Source organism: Leuresthes tenuis, unplaced genomic scaffold (genome assembly GCF_036924035.1).
Source record: "Leuresthes tenuis unplaced genomic scaffold, fLeuTen1.0.hap1 SCAF_17, whole genome shotgun sequence".
Lineage (NCBI taxonomy): Eukaryota > Metazoa > Chordata > Actinopteri > Atheriniformes > Atherinopsidae > Leuresthes > Leuresthes tenuis.
Genome location: NW_027325371.1, coordinates 27,756,918 through 27,772,850, shown reverse-complemented (window position 1 = coordinate 27,772,850; position 15,933 = coordinate 27,756,918). Strand labels below are relative to the sequence as shown.

The 15,933-nt window shown below is 42.8% G+C and overlaps 1 non-coding gene across 1 annotated transcript; it reads right to left on the bottom strand.

Annotated features, from left to right (window-relative positions):
- Positions 1 to 5,212: 5,212 nt before the first annotated feature.
- On the bottom strand, positions 5,213 to 5,326 carry LOC140274270 (U5 spliceosomal RNA). The gene has a single exon (XR_011908239.1). It is a non-coding gene; the product is annotated as a U5 spliceosomal RNA (small nuclear RNA).
- Positions 5,327 to 15,933: the final 10,607 nt, after the last annotated feature.

The window sequence follows — 15,933 nt, the reverse complement described above, 5'->3', positions numbered from 1 at the left end:
TGTTTTAAAGCAATTATTGATGGACATTCAAACCTTCTTTTTGATGGTGTATAGTCGGGCTTTCGAGCCTTTTCTTCCCGGTTTTTACAAACCATGGTCGGACTTTCACACCTTCTTGTAGCCGAACAACTCCGCTCCCGCTATTGATTGTGTACAGTCGGGTATTTTAACCTTTTCTTACCCGCTTTTTACCAACTATGGTCGGACATTCACACCGTCTTACAGCGGAACACCTCTGCTCCCGCTTTTGATGGTGTATAGTCGGGCATTCTAACCTTTTCTTACCCGCTTTTTACAAACTATGGTGGGACATTCAAACCTTCTTGTATCCGAAAACCTCCGCTCTCTCTTTTGATCATACATTGTCGGACATTCGCACCTTTTCTTACCCGCTTTTTACAAACCATGGTCGGACTTTCACATCTTCTTGTAGCCGAACACATCCGCTCCCGCTATTGATTGTGTACAGTCGGGTATTTTAACCTTTTCTTACCCGCTTTTTACAAACCATTGTTGGACTTTCACACCTTCTTGCAGCCGAACACCACCTCTCCCGCTTTTGATGATGTATGGCCCAGTATTCTTACCTTTTCTAACACATTTTTCAGCAATTATGGTCGGACATTCACACCTACTCACAGCTGGACAACTCCGCTCCCGCTTTTGATCATACAATGTCGGGACATCGCTCCTTGTCTTACCAGCTTTTTACAAACTTTAGTCGAACATTCACACCTTCTTGCAGCTGAACACCTCCGCTCCCGCTTTTGATGATGTATAGTCGGGCTTTCGAGCCTTTTCTTACCCGGTTTTTACAAATTATGGTTGGACATTCAGACCTTGCAGCCAAACACCTCCGCTCTCTCTTTTGATCATACATTGTCGGGCATTCGCACCTTGTCTTACCCGCTTTTTACAAACTATAGTCAGACATTCACACCTTGCAGCTGAACCTCCGCTCCCTGTTTTGATCATGTATGGTCTGGCAATACTACCTTTTCTTCCCCCGTTTGTGAGTAATTATGGCTGGACATTCACACCTACTTGCAGTCGAACAGCTCTGCTCCCGCTTTTGATTATGTTTGGTTGGATATTCGAACCTTTTCTTAACTGCTTTTTACAAACCATGGTCGTACTTTCACACCTTCTTGTAGCCGAACAACTCCGCTCCCGCTATTGATTTTGTACAGTCAGGTATTTTAACCTTTTCTTACCCGCTTTTTACCGACTATGGTCGGACATTCACACCGTCTTACAGCGGAACACCTCCGCTCCCGCTTTTTATGGTGTATAGTCGGGCATTTGAACCTTTTCTTACCCGCTATTTACAAACTATGGTAGGACATTCAAACTTTCGTGTATCCGAAAACCTCCGCTCTCTCTTTTGATCATACATTGTCGGACATTCGCACCTTTTCTTACCAGCTTTTTACAAACCATGGTCGGACTCTCACACCTTCTTGTAGCCGAACACATCCGCTCCCGCTATTGATTGTGTACAGTCGGGTATATTAACCTTTTCTTACCCGCTTTTTACCAAGTATGGTTGGACATTCACACCTTCGTACAGCGGAACACCTCCGCTCCCTCTTTTGATGGTGTATGTTCGGGCATTCAAACCTTTTCTTACCCGCTTTTTCCAAACTATGGTCGGCTATTCACAGCTTCCTCTCCACCCACCATACTTGTATGGTGGGATATTCACACCCACTTGCATCCGAAGACCTCCGCCCCAAATTTTGTTGATATTTAGTCGGACATTCGCACCTTACCCGCTTTTGGCAAACTATGGCCTTCTTGCAGCCAAACAACTCTGATCTTGCTTTTGATGATGTAAGGTTGGGCATTCAGACCTTGCTTCACCTGCTTTTCACCAAATATAGTCGGACATTCACACCTTCTTGCAGCCGAACACTTCCGCTCCACCTTTTAGTGTTCTATCACACCTTTTTTTTCACCGCATTTTATACATTATGGTTGGAAATTTTCAACCACTCTCATCCGAAGACCTCTCCTCCCGCTTTTGTTGATATATTTGAACTTTAGTTTGACATTCAAACCTTCTTGCAGCTGAACCACCTCCGCTCCCTGTTTTGATCATATATGGTCTGGCTACTACCTTTTCTTACCCGTTTGTGAGTAATTATGGCTGGACATTCACACCTACTTGCAGTCGAACACAACCTCTCTCGCTTTTGATGATGTATGGACCGGCATTTTTACCTTTTCTAACACATTTTTCAGCAATTATGGTCGGAGATTCACACCTACTCACAGCCGAACAACTCTGCTCCCGCTTTTGATTATGTTTGGTTGGATATTCGAACCTTTTCTTAACTTCTTTTTACATATTTTGGTTGGACGTTCACACCTTCTTGTAGCCGAACACTTCCACTCCTGCTTTTGATGATGTATGGTTGGGCATTCACACCTTTTTTTTGCCCATTTTTCAGGAATTATGGGTGGACATTCACACCTTGCAGCTGAACACCTCCTATCCCACTTATGATCATGTGCGGTTTGATTTTCGAAAAGTTTCTTTCATGTTTTCTAGCAATTATTGATGGACATGTAGACCTTCTTGCAGCTGAACACCTCCGCTCCCGCTTTTGATCATACATTGTCAGGCATTCGCACCTTGTCTTACCCACTTTTTACAAACTTTAGTCGAACAGTCACACCTTTTTGCAGCCGAACACCACCTCTCCCGCTTTTGATGATGTATGGTCCAGCATTCTTACCTTTTCTAACACATTCTTCAGCAATCATGGTCGGACATTCACACCTACTCAGAGCCGAACACCTCCGCTCCCGCATTTGATGGTGTATAGTCGGGTATTCTCACCCTTTCTCATCAGCTTTTTACAAATTATGATCTGACATTCACACCTGCTTTTGATAATGTATTGTTAGGCATTCGCACCTTTTTTTTTACCCATTTTTCATGAATTATGGGTGGACATTCACACCTTCTTGCAGCCGAACACCTCCTCTCCCGCTTATGATCATGTGCGGTTTGATATTCGAAAATTTACTTTCTTGTTTTAAAGCAATTATTGATGGACATTCAAACCTTCTTTTTGATGGTGTATAGTTGGGCTTTCGAGCCTTTTCTTCCCGGTTTTTACAAACCATGGTCGGACTTTCACACCTTCTTGTAGCCGAACAACTCCGCTCCCGCTATTGATTGTGTACAGTCGGGTATTTTAACCTTTTCTTACCCGCTTTTTACCAACTATGGTCGGACATTCACACCGTCTTACAGCGGAACACCTCTATTCCCGCTTTTGATGGTGTATAGTCGGGCATTCGAACCTTTTCTTACCCGCTTTTTACAAACTATGGTGGGACATTCAAACCTTCTTGTATCCGAAAACCTCCGCTCTCTCTTTTGATCATACATTGTCGGACATTCGCACCTTTTCTTACCCGCTTTTTACAAACCATGGTCGGACTATCACATCTTCTTGTAGCCGAACACATCCGCTCCCGCTATTGATTGTGTACAGTCGGGTATTTTAACCTTTTCTTACCCGCTTTTTACCAAGTATGGTCGGACATTCACACCTTCGTACAGCGGAACACCCACTTGCATCCGAAGACCTCCGCCCCAAATTTTGTTGATATTTAGTCGGACATTCGCACCTTACCCGCTTTTGGAAAACTATGGCCTTCTTGCAGCCAAACACCTCTGATCTCGCTTTTGATGATATAAGGTTGGGCATTCAGACCTTGCTTCACCTGCTTTTCACCAAATATAGTCGGACATTCACACCTTCTTGCAGCCGAACACTTCCGCTTTTAGTGTTCTATGAGGCATTCACATTTTTTTTCACCGTATTTTATAGATTATGGTTGGAAATTCTCACCCACTCTCATCCGAAGACCTCTCCTCCCGCTTTTGTTAATATATAGTCGGGCATTCGAACCTTTTCTTACCCGCTTTTTACAAATTATAGTCGAACATTCACACCTACTTGCAGCTGAATACTTCCGCTCCACCTTGTAGGTATGTATGGTTGGCATTTGCACCTCTTTTTATACTGATTGCTGAAGATTAAGTTGTACTTTCTCAAACTACAACTTTTTTTTATTTGTTGAAACTTGATTTGAAGTGGATAAATAAGGAGGACAAACAGTTTTAAGTCAGGCTGATAGAAGGAATTAATTTTATAGCAAAATCTGTACTTCATCATATGTCGAGAGATGCTTATTGCTGAAGAAGTTCTTTCTCATTCTACAAAGTACAACGTTGTTTATCGTTGAAACTTGATTAGACATGAATAAATATGAAGGACAAAGCAGTCTTAACTTGGTTTGAGTTAATGAATTCGTTTTATAGGAGAATCCGAATTCGTGCATAACTCATAAAATAGAGCTTATTTTCGGATTCCTGAAGAATGATTCTGGTTCTTTCTAATAATACAAAGTTTGTTGTTTATTGTTGAAACTTCATCAGAAGTGAAGAAATAAATGAATGCCTATCAACAAATTGACCTTCTGTTGACCTTCGGGGAGGTGAGTATCTTCACTAGACTCACCTGTCTGCTCTTCCTCCTCATTTAGCGTAGCTCCACCCTCTGCCTGTGAATTCTCACAGACTTCAACACTGAGTGGTGAGGCCTCTACAGGCCCCTCCCCTTTTTGCTCCTCACTTCCAATCCAAGCTTTTGGCGGGAAGTTTGAATTTATTGGGTCAACCTCTTCACTTTGTTCACCAACTGCCACCTTTGGTCCTTCTCTTTGTTGGCTTGACTGTGGCTTTACCGTCTTTAATTTGTTGGCAAAAGATTTAGGGCAATCTCTGAAGAGGTGATTTAATTCTCCACAGAGATTACATTTCCTGCCATTTGGACACTCTCCAAAAGTTTGCCCAATTTCTCTGCTCTTCCCACATAACACCTTGGTACAAGCCTCAACCAGGTGCCCATGCTCACCACACTTGCGGCAGAACTTGGGCTGCCCCTGGTAGTGGATGTAACCTCGGTTTTCAAGGTGGCCAGAGTGTCGCCCACCCGCTGCACTGAGCACTCTTCAGCCCTTTTAAATGGTATAACTTTGCACTCCCGCACGCTCCAGCAAGCACCATTCAAGCAACAACTTTGCACTCCAGCTTCGAACATCGGCACAGTCGCAACAAGTAAGGCGACTCTACTCAGAGAAGTCACTCTGCACAGTAACAAGATTTCTTTTGCACAGACAGAAAGGGCTTCACCCGCAAAGGTAAAGCCTGCCAAAAATAGAAACAACTCATTAGTGCTGCTCTCCACAGAAATCTTTAGTAAAAGGCGAAAGACTTGTACGTTATGAAGAGAAACCAGAGTACGATTATCCGTCACTGCGGGAGCAGGGCATCAGGCTTGTTGGCATAGCCACCTTCCCCATGGTGAGCTTTGCTTGGTTGAGACGCTTGCTCCCCCCCCCCTTGCTCCTCGGCTGACCAAGTAGGAACAATCGGGCCCTATTCGATGGCTGCCTTGTCTTTTACTCTGTGCAAAAGACAAGGCAGCAACAAAAACACCACGAGAATCCCGTATTGAGGCTTTGTTCTGACCGCTCATTCGGGGTCGCATTTCTTTCAAGCAATTCTCCTGGTTAGCCCACACTCGGCTCGCTCCCATAGCCGTGTTAAAGTCTACTTCGCATTCACTCTCTTTTCCCATCAGACTCTTGGGATTTTATCTATAAAATGAATTCCTTCACTCAAACTATGTGAAAACTGCTTTGTCCTTAATATTTACCATGTCTAGAAAGATTTAAACAAAAAAAACAACGTTGTACTTTGCAGTAAAAGAAAGAGCAAATCTAAAGTTTCAGGAATCCGAGAATAAGCTTACTTTCATGAGTTCTTCACGATTTCGGATTTTGCTATAAAATGAATTCCTTCACTCAAACTAAATTAAAACTGCTAAACCGCTAATCTGTTATATGTAAGGCAGATGTCAAATTCACCGAAATAGGATCAAAGGGTATTCGGCCAATCGAGCTGTAGCAACTTCGGTAAAAGAGTATAAGTTGAAGAGTTTGTGAATAAAGGTGTGCGCACACATAGTGTGCTGTACGAAAATAGGCAGGGAGCAATGCCGGCTGGGGTATATGTTCTTGTATGTTGTCTGACTGTTTGATTTGAATGTGTTGTGTAAGTGTCCTGTTGAATGTTACATGTTTGGGCTTTGACACGCTTCACTGTGGTTGTTAACTGTGTGGTGTGTCCTGAAATGTTATATGTTTGGGCTGTGTGACATGCTTAATGCTTGTCAGTAGCTACCCACTTATTCATATACTATCAAAGTATGTCCGGACTTCTTATGTTGTCAGTTCCCATCAAAAGCGGAAGCGGAGGTCTTCGGATGCAAGTGGGTGTGAATATCCCACCATACAAGTATGGTGGAGAGGAAGCTGTGAATGGCCGACCATAGTAAAAGGCGGGTGAGAGAAGGTGCGAATGCCTAACCATACATCATCAAAAGAGGGAGCGGAGGTGTTCCGCTGTAAGACGGTGTGAATGTCCGACCATAGATGGTAAAAAGCGGGTAAGAAAAGGTTAAATTACCCAACTGTACACAATCAAAAGAGGGAGCGGAGTTGTTCAGCTAAGAGAAGGTGTGAAAGTCCGAACTTGGTTTGTAAAAAGCGGGTAAGAAAAGGTTCGTATGCCCGAATATACACCATCAAAAGCGGAAGCGGAGGTGTTCGGCTGCAAGATATTGTGAACGTCCGACCAAAGTTTGTAAAAAGCAGTTAAGAAAAGGTTTGAATATCCAACCGAACATAATCAAAAGCGGGAGCAGAGCTGTTCGACTGCAAGTAGGTGTGAAAGTCAGATCATAATTGCTGAAAAATGTGATAGAAAAGACTAGAATGCCGGACAATACATCATCAAAAGCGGGAGAGGTGGTTTTTCGGCTGCAAGTAGGTGTGAATGTCCAGCCATAATTACTCACAAATGGGGGAAGAAAAGGTAGTATTTCCAGACCACACATGATCAAAACAGGGAATGGAGGTGGTTCAGCTGCAAGGTGTGAATGTCTGACTAAAGTTTGTAAAAACCGTGTAAGACAAGGGGCGAATGCCCGACAATGTATGATCAAAAGAGGGAGCGGAGGTTTTCGGCTGCAAGGTCTGAATGTCCAACCATAATTTGTAAAAATCGGGGAAGAAAAGGCTCGAAAGCCCGACTATACACCATCAAAAGCGGGAGCAGAGGTGTTCAGGTGCAAGCAGGTCTGAATGTCCGACCAATAATTACTGAAAAATGGGTAAGAAAAGGTGCGAATGCCAAACCATACATCATCAAAAGCAGGAGCGGATGTGTTCGGCTACAAGAAGGTTTGAATGTCCAACCATAGTAAGTAATAGGTGGGTAAGAAAAGGCTCGAATGCCCGACTATACACCATCAAAAGCGGAAGCGGAGGTGTTCGGCTGCAAGATATTGTGAACGTCCGACCAAAGTTTGTAAAAAGCAGTTAAGAAAAGGTTCGAATATCTAACCAAACATAATCAAAAGCGGGAGCAGAGCTGTTTGACTGCAAGTAGGTGTGAATATCAGATCATAATTTGCAAAAAGCTGATGAGAAAGGGTGAGAATGCCCGACTATACACCATCAAATGCGGGAGCGGAGTTGTTCGGCTGTGAGTAGGTGTGAATCTCCGACCATAATTGCTGAAAAATGTGTTAGAAAAGGTAAGAATGCCGGTCCATACATCATCAAAAGCGAGAGAGGTTGTGTTCGGCTGCAAGTAGGTGTGAATGTCCATTAATAATTGCTTTAAAACATGAAAGAAAATTTTCGAATATCAAACCTTACATGATCATTAGCGGGAGAGGAGGTGTTCAGCTGCAAGAAGATGTGAATATCCACCCATAATTACTGAAAAATGGGTAGGAAAAGATGCGAATGTCCAACCATAAATCATCAAAAGCAGGAGTGGAGTTGTTCAGCTACAAGAAGGTATGAAAGTCCAACCATGGTTTGTAAAAAGCGGGTAAGAAAAGGTTCGAATACCCGAATATATACCATCAAAAGCGGAAGCGGAGGTGTTCGGCTGCAAGAAGGTGTGAACGTCCGACCAAAGTTTGTAAAAAGCAGTTAAGAAAAGGTTTGAATATCCAACCGAACATAATCAAAAGCGGGAGCAGAGCTGTTCGACTGCAAGTAGGTGTGAATGTCAGATCATAATTGCTGAAAAATGTGATAGAAAAGACTAGAATGCCGGACAATACATCATCAAAAGCGGGAGAGGTGGTTTTTCGGCTGCAAGTAGGTGTGAATGTCCAGCCATAATCACTCACAAACGGGGGAAGAAAAGGTAGTATTTCCAGACCACACATGATCAAAACAGGGAATGGAGGTGGTTCAGCTGCAAGGTGTGAATGTCTGACTAAAGTTTGTAAAAACCGTGTAAGACAAGGGGCGAATGCCCAACAATGTATGATCAAAAGAGGGAGCGGAGGTTTTCGGCTGCAAGGTCTGAATGTCCAACCACAATTTGTAAAAATCGGGGAAGAAAAGGCTCGAAAGCCCGACTATACACCATCAAAAGCGGGAGCAGAGGTGTTCAGGTGCAAGAAGGTCTGAATATCCGACCAAAAATTAATGAAAAATGGGTAAGAAAAGGTGCGAATGCCAAATAATACATCATCAAAAGCAGGAGCGGATGTGTTCGGCTACAAGAAGGTTTGAATGTCCAACCATAGTAAGTAATAGGCGGGTAAGAAAAGGCTCGAATGCCCGACTATATACCATCAAAAGCGGAAGCGGAGGTGTTCGGCTGCAAGACGGTGTGAACGTCCGACCAAAGTTTGTAAAAAGCAGTTAAGAAAATGTTCGAATATCCAACCAAACATAATCAAAAGCGGGAGCAGAGCTGTTCGACTGCAAGTAGGTGTGAATATCAGATCATAATTTGCAAAAAGCTGTTGAGAAAGGGTGAGAATGCCCGACTATACACTATCAAATGTGGGAGCGGAGTTGTTCGGCTGTGAGTAGGTGTGATTCTACAACCATAATTGCTGAAAAATGTGTTAGAAAAGGTAAGAATGCCGGACCATATATCACCAAAAGCGGGAGAGGTTGTGTTCGGCTGCAAGTAGGTGTGAATGTCCAGCCATAATTACTCACAAACGGGTAAGAAAGGGTACTATTGCCAGACCATATATGATCAAAACAGGGAGCGGAGGTGGTTCAGCTGCAAGAAGGTTTGAATGTCCGACTAAAGTTTGTAAAAAGCGGGTAAGACAAGGTGTGAATTCCCGACAATGTATGATCAAAAGAGGAGTGGAGGTTTTCGGCTGCAAGAAGGTCTGAATGTCCACCCATAATTACTGAAAAATGGGTAAGAAAAGGTGCGAAAGCCCAACCGCACATGATCATAAGTGGATGAGAAGGTGTTCGACTGCAAGTAGGTGTGAATGTAAGATCATAATTTGTAAAAAGCGGGTAAGAAAAGGTAAGAATGCCCAACCATAAATTATCAAAAGCGGCAGCAGAGTTTCGACTGGTATTTATCAATGTCTAGATAGTTCTGCACGATTTCGGATTTTATGTATAAAATGAATTCCTTCACGCAAGCTAAGTTAACACTGCTTTGTCATTCATATGTACCCATTTCTACATATATTTCAAGCATAAACTTCCTCATACTACCCTGAATGAGAAAGAGCCACACTTGTGATTAAGCCATACGCCCCTTTTGAGGAGTTCTGCATGATTTGGGATTTTATCTATAAAATCAATTCCTTCACTCAAACTATGTTAAAACGGCTTTTACCTTCATATTTATCAATATCTCGATAGATTTAAACAAAAAAACAACGTTGTACTTTGCAGTAAAAGAAAGAGCCAATCAAAAGTTTTAGGAATCCGAGAATAAGCTTATTTTCATGAGTTCTGCACGATTTCGGATTTTATGTATAAAATGAATTCATTCACTCAAACCAAGTTAAAACTGCTTTTTCATTCATATTTATCAATGTCTAGATCGACTTCAACAAAGAACAACATTGTATTTTGCAGTAGAAGAAAGAGCAAAACTGAAGGATCAGGAATCCGAGAATAAGCTTATTTTCTTATGGGCAAGTGGGAACTGCTTTGTCCTTCGTATTTATCAATGTGTAGATGGATTTCAACTTCTTCTACTGCAAAGTCCAATGTTTTTCTTTGTTGAAGTCGATCTAGACATTGATGAATATGGAAGGACAAAGCAGTTTTAACTTGGTTTGAGCAAAGCAATTCATTTTATAGCAAAATCCGAAATCGTGCAGAACTCATGAAAGCAGGCTTATACTCGGATTCCTGAAACTTTAGATTTGTTCTTTCTTTTACTGCAAAGTACAACGTTGTTTTTTTGTTTAAATCTTTCTAGACATGGTAAATATGAAGGACAAATCAGTTTTAACATAGTTTGAGTGAAGTAATGCATTTTATAAGCAAAATCCCAAATCATGCAAAACTCACGAAAAGCTTTTTCTCGCTTTTCACTGCTTTTTACAAACTTTGGTCGGACGTTCACACCTTCTTGCATCCGAACACCTCCGCTTCCGCTTTTGATGATGTATATTCGGGCATTCGAACCTTTTATTACCCGCTTTTTACAAACCATTGTTGGACTTTCACACCTTCTTGCAGCCGAACACCACCTCTCCCGCTTTTGATGATGTATGGTCCAGTATTCTTACCTTTTCTAACACATTTTTCAGCAATTATGGTCGGACATTCACACCTACTCACAGCTGGACACCTCCGCTCCCGCTTTTGATCATACAATGTCGGGACATCGCTCCTTGTCTTACCAGCTTTTTACAAACTTTAGTCGAACATTCACACCTTCTTGCAGCTGAACACCTCCGCTCCCGCTTTTGATGATGTATAGTCGGGCTTTCGAGCCTTTTCTTACCCGGTTTTTACAAATTATGGTTGGACATTCAGACCTTGCAGCCGAACACCTCCGCTCTCTCTTTTGATCATACATTGTCGGGCATTCGCACCTTGTCTTACCCGCTTTTTACAAACTATAGTCAGACATTCACACCTTGCAGCTGAACCTCCGCTCCCTGTTTTGATCATGTATGGTCTGGCAATACTACCTTTTCTTCCCCCGTTTGTGATTAATCATGGCTGGACATTCAAACCTACTTGCAGTCGAACAGATCTGCTCCCGCTTTTGATTATGTTTGGTTGGATATTCGAACCTTTTCTTAACTGCTTTTTACAAACCATGGTCGTACTTTCACACCGTCTTGTAGCCGAACAACTCCGCTCTCGCTATTGATTTTGTACAGTCGGGTATTTTAACCTTTTCTTACCCGCTTTTTACCAACTATGGTCGGACATTCACACCGTCTTACAGCGGAACACCTCCGCTCCCGCTTTTTATGGTGTATAGTCGGGCATTTGAACCTTTTCTTACCCGCTATTTACAAACTATGGTAGGACATTCAAACTTTCGTGTATCCGAAAACCTCCGCTCTCTCTTTTGATCATACATTGTCGGACATTCGCACCTTTTCTTACCGGCTTTTTACAAACCATGGTCGGACTGTCACACCTTCTTGTAGCCGAACACATCCGCTCCCGCTATTGATTGTGTACAGTCGGGTATATTAACCTTTTCTTACCCGCTTTTTACCAAGTATGGTTGGACATTCACACCTTCGTACAGCGGAACACCTCCGCTCCCTCTTTTGATGGTGTATGTTCGGGCATTCAAACCTTTTCTTACCCGCTTTTTCCAAACTATGGTCGGCTATTCACAGCTTCCTCTCCACCCACCATACTTGTATGGTGGGATATTCACACCCACTTGCATCCGAAGACCTCCGCCCCAAATTTTGTTGATATTTAGTCGGACATTCGCACCTTACCCGCTTTTGGCAAACTATGGCCTTCTTGCAGCCAAACAACTCTGATCTTGCTTTTGATGATGTAAGGTTGGGCATTCAGACCTTGCTTCACCTGCTTTTCACCAAATATAGTCGGACATTCACACCTTCTTGCAGCCGAACACTTCCGCTCCACCTTTTAGTGTTCTATCACACCTTTTTTTTCACCGCATTTTATACATTATGGTTGGAAATTTTCAACCACTCTCATCCGAAGACCTCTCCTCCCGCTTTTGTTAATATATTTGAACTTTAGTTTGACATTCAAACCTTCTTGCAGCTGAACCACCTCCGCTCCCTGTTTTGATCATATATGGTCTGGCTACTACCTTTTCTTACCCGTTTGTGAGTAATTATGGCTGGACATTCACACCTACTTGCAGTCGAACACAACCTCTCTCGCTTTTGATGATGTATGGACCGGCATTTTTACCTTTTCTAACACATTTTTCAGCAATTATGGTTGGAGATTCACACCTACTCACAGCCGAACAACTCCGCTCCCGCATTTGATGATGTATAGTCGGGCATTCTCACCCTTTCTCATCAGCTTTTTGCAAATTATGATCTGACATTCACACCTACTTGCAGTCGAACAGCTCTGCTCCCGCTTTTGATTATGTTTGGTTGGATATTCGAACCTTTTCTTAACTTCTTTTTACATATTTTGGTTGGACGTTCACACCTTCTTGTAGCCGAACACTTCCACTCCTGCTTTTGATGATGTATGGTTGGGCATTCACACCTTTTTTTTGCCCATTTTTCAGGAATTATGGTTGGACATTCACACCTTGCAGCTGAACACCTCCTATCCCACTTATGATCATGTGCGGTTTGATTTTCGAAAAGTTTCTTTCATGTTTTCTAGCAATTATTGATGGACATGTAGACCTTCTTGCAGCAGAACACCTCCGCTCCCGCTTTTGATCATACATTGTCAGGCATTCGCACCTTGTCTTACCCACTTTTTACAAACTTTAGTCGAACAGTCACACCTTTTTGCAGCCGAACACCACCTCTCCCGCTTTTGATGATGTATGGTCCAGCATTCTTACCTTTTCTAACACATTCTTCAGCAATTATGGTCGGACATTCACACCTACTCAGAGCCGAACACCTCCGCTCCCGCATTTGATGGTGTATAGTCGGGCATTCTCACCCTTTCTCATCAGCTTTTTACAAATTATGATCTGACATTCACACCTGCTTTTGATAATGTATTGTTAGGCATTCGCACCTTTTTTTTTACCCATTTTTCATGAATTATGGGTGGACATTCACACCTTCTTGCAGCCGAACACCTCCTCTACCGCTTATGATCATGTGCGGTTTGATATTCGAAAATTTACTTTCTTGTTTTAAAGCAATTATTGATGGACATTCAAACCTTCTTTTTGATGGTGTATAGTCGGGCTTTCGAGCCTTTTCTTCCCGGTTTTTACAAACCATGGTCGGACTTTCACACCTTCTTGTAGCCGTACAACTCCGCTCCCGCTATTGATTGTGTACAGTCGGGTATTTTAACCTTTTCTTACCCGCTTTTTACCAACTATGGTCGGACATTCACACCGTCTTACAGCGGAACACCTGTGCTCCCGCTTTTGATGGTGTATAGTCGGGCATTCGAACCTTTTCTTACCCGCTTTTTACAAACTATGGTGGGACATTCAAACCTTCTTGTATCCGAAAACCTGCGCTCTCTCTTTTGATCATACATTGTCGGACATTCGCACCTTTTCTTACCCGCTTTTTACAAACCATGGTCGGACTTTCACATCTTCTTGTATCCGAACACATCCGCTCCCGCTATTGATTGTGTACAGTCGGGTATTTTAACCTTTTCTTACCCGCTTTTTACAAACCATTGTTGGACTTTCACACCTTCTTGCAGCCGAACACCACCTCTCCCGCTTTTGATGATATATGGTCCAGTATTCTTACCTTTTCTAACACATTTTTCAGCAATTATGGTCGGACATTCACACCTACTCACAGCTGGACACCTCCGCTCCCGCTTTTGATCATACAATGTCGGGACATCGCTCCTTGTCTTACCAGCTTTTTACAAACTTTAGTCGAACATTCACACCTTCTTGCAGCTGAACACCTCCGCTCCCGCTTTTGATGATGTATAGTCGGGCTTTCGAGCCTTTTCTTACCCGGTTTTTACAAATTATGGTTGGACATTCAGACCTTGCAGCCGAACACCTCCGCTCTCTCTTTTGATCATACATTGTCGGGCATTCGCACCTTGTCTTACCCGCTTTTTACAAACTATAGTCAGACATTCACACCTTGCAGCTGAACCTCCGCTCCCTGTTTTGATCATGTATGGTCTGGCAATACTACCTTTTCTTCCCCCGTTTGTGAGTAATTATGGCTGGACATTCACACCTACTTGCAGTCGAACAGCTCTGCTCCCGCTTTTGATTATGTTTGGTTGGATATTCGAACCTTTTCTTAACTGCTTTTTACAAACCATGGTCGTACTTTCACACCGTCTTGTAGCCGAACAACTCCGCTCCCGCTATTGATTTTGTACAGTCGGGTATTTTAACCTTTTCTTACCCGCTTTTTACCAACTATGGTCGGACATTCAGACCGTCTTACAGCGGAACACCTCCGCTCCCGCTTTTTATGGTGTATAGTCGGGCATTTGAACCTTTTCTTACCCGCTATTTACAAACTATGGTAGGACATTCAAACTTTCGTGTATCCGAAAACCTCCGCTCTCTCTTTTGATCATACATTGTCGGACATTCGCACCTTTTCTTACCAGCTTTTTACAAACCATGGTCGGACTGTCACACCTTCTTGTAGCCGAACACATCCGCTCCCGCTATTGATTGTGTACAGTCGGGTATATTAACCTTTTCTTACCCGCTTTTTACCAAGTATGGTTGGACATTCACACCTTCGTACAGCGGAACACCTCCGCTCCCTCTTTTGATGGTGTATGTTCGGGCATTCAAACCTTTTCTTACCCGCTTTTTCCAAACTATGGTCGGCTATTCACAGCTTCCTCTCCACCCACCATACTTGTATGGTGGGATATTCACACCCACTTGCATCCGAAGACCTCCGCCCCAAATTTTGTTGATATTTAGTCGGATATTCGCACCTTACCCGCTTTTGGCAAACTATGGCCTTCTTGCAGCCAAACAACTCTGATCTTGCTTTTGATGATGTAAGGTTGGGCATTCAGACCTTGCTTCACCTGCTTTTCACCAAATATAGTCGGACATTCACACCTTCTTGCAGCCGAACACTTCCGCTCCACCTTTTAGTGTTCTATCACACCTTTTTTTTCACCGCATTTTATACATTATGGTTGGAAATTTTCAACCACTCTCATCCGAAGACCTCTCCTCCCGCTTTTGTTAATATATTTGAACTTTAGTTTGACATTCAAACCTTCTTGCAGCTGAACCACCTCCGCTCCCTGTTTTGATCATATATGGTCTGGCTACTACCTTTTCTTACCCGTTTGTGAGTAATTATGGCTGGACATTCACACCTACTTGCAGTCGAACACAACCTCTCTCGCTTTTGATGATGTATGGACCGGCATTTTTACCTTTTCTAACACATTTTTCAGCAATTATGGTCGGAGATTCACACCTACTCACAGCCGAACAACTCCGCTCCCGCATTTGATGATGTATAGTCGGGCATTCTCACCCTTTCTCATCAGCTTTTTGCAAATTATGATCTGACATTCACACCTACTTGCAGTCGAACAGCTCTGCTCCCGCTTTTGATTATGATTGGTTGGATATTCGAACCTTTTCTTAACTTCTTTTTACATATTTTGGTTGGACGTTCACACCTTCTTGTAGCCGAACACTTCCACTCCTGCTTTTGATGATGTATGGTTGGGTATTCACACCTTTTTTTCGCCCATTTTTCAGGAATTATGGGTGGACATTCACACCTTGCAGCTGAACACCTCCTATCCCACTTATGATCATGTGCGGTTTGATTTTCGAAAAGTTTCTTTCATGTTTTCTAGCAATTATTGATGTACATGTAGACCTTCTTGCAGCTGAAC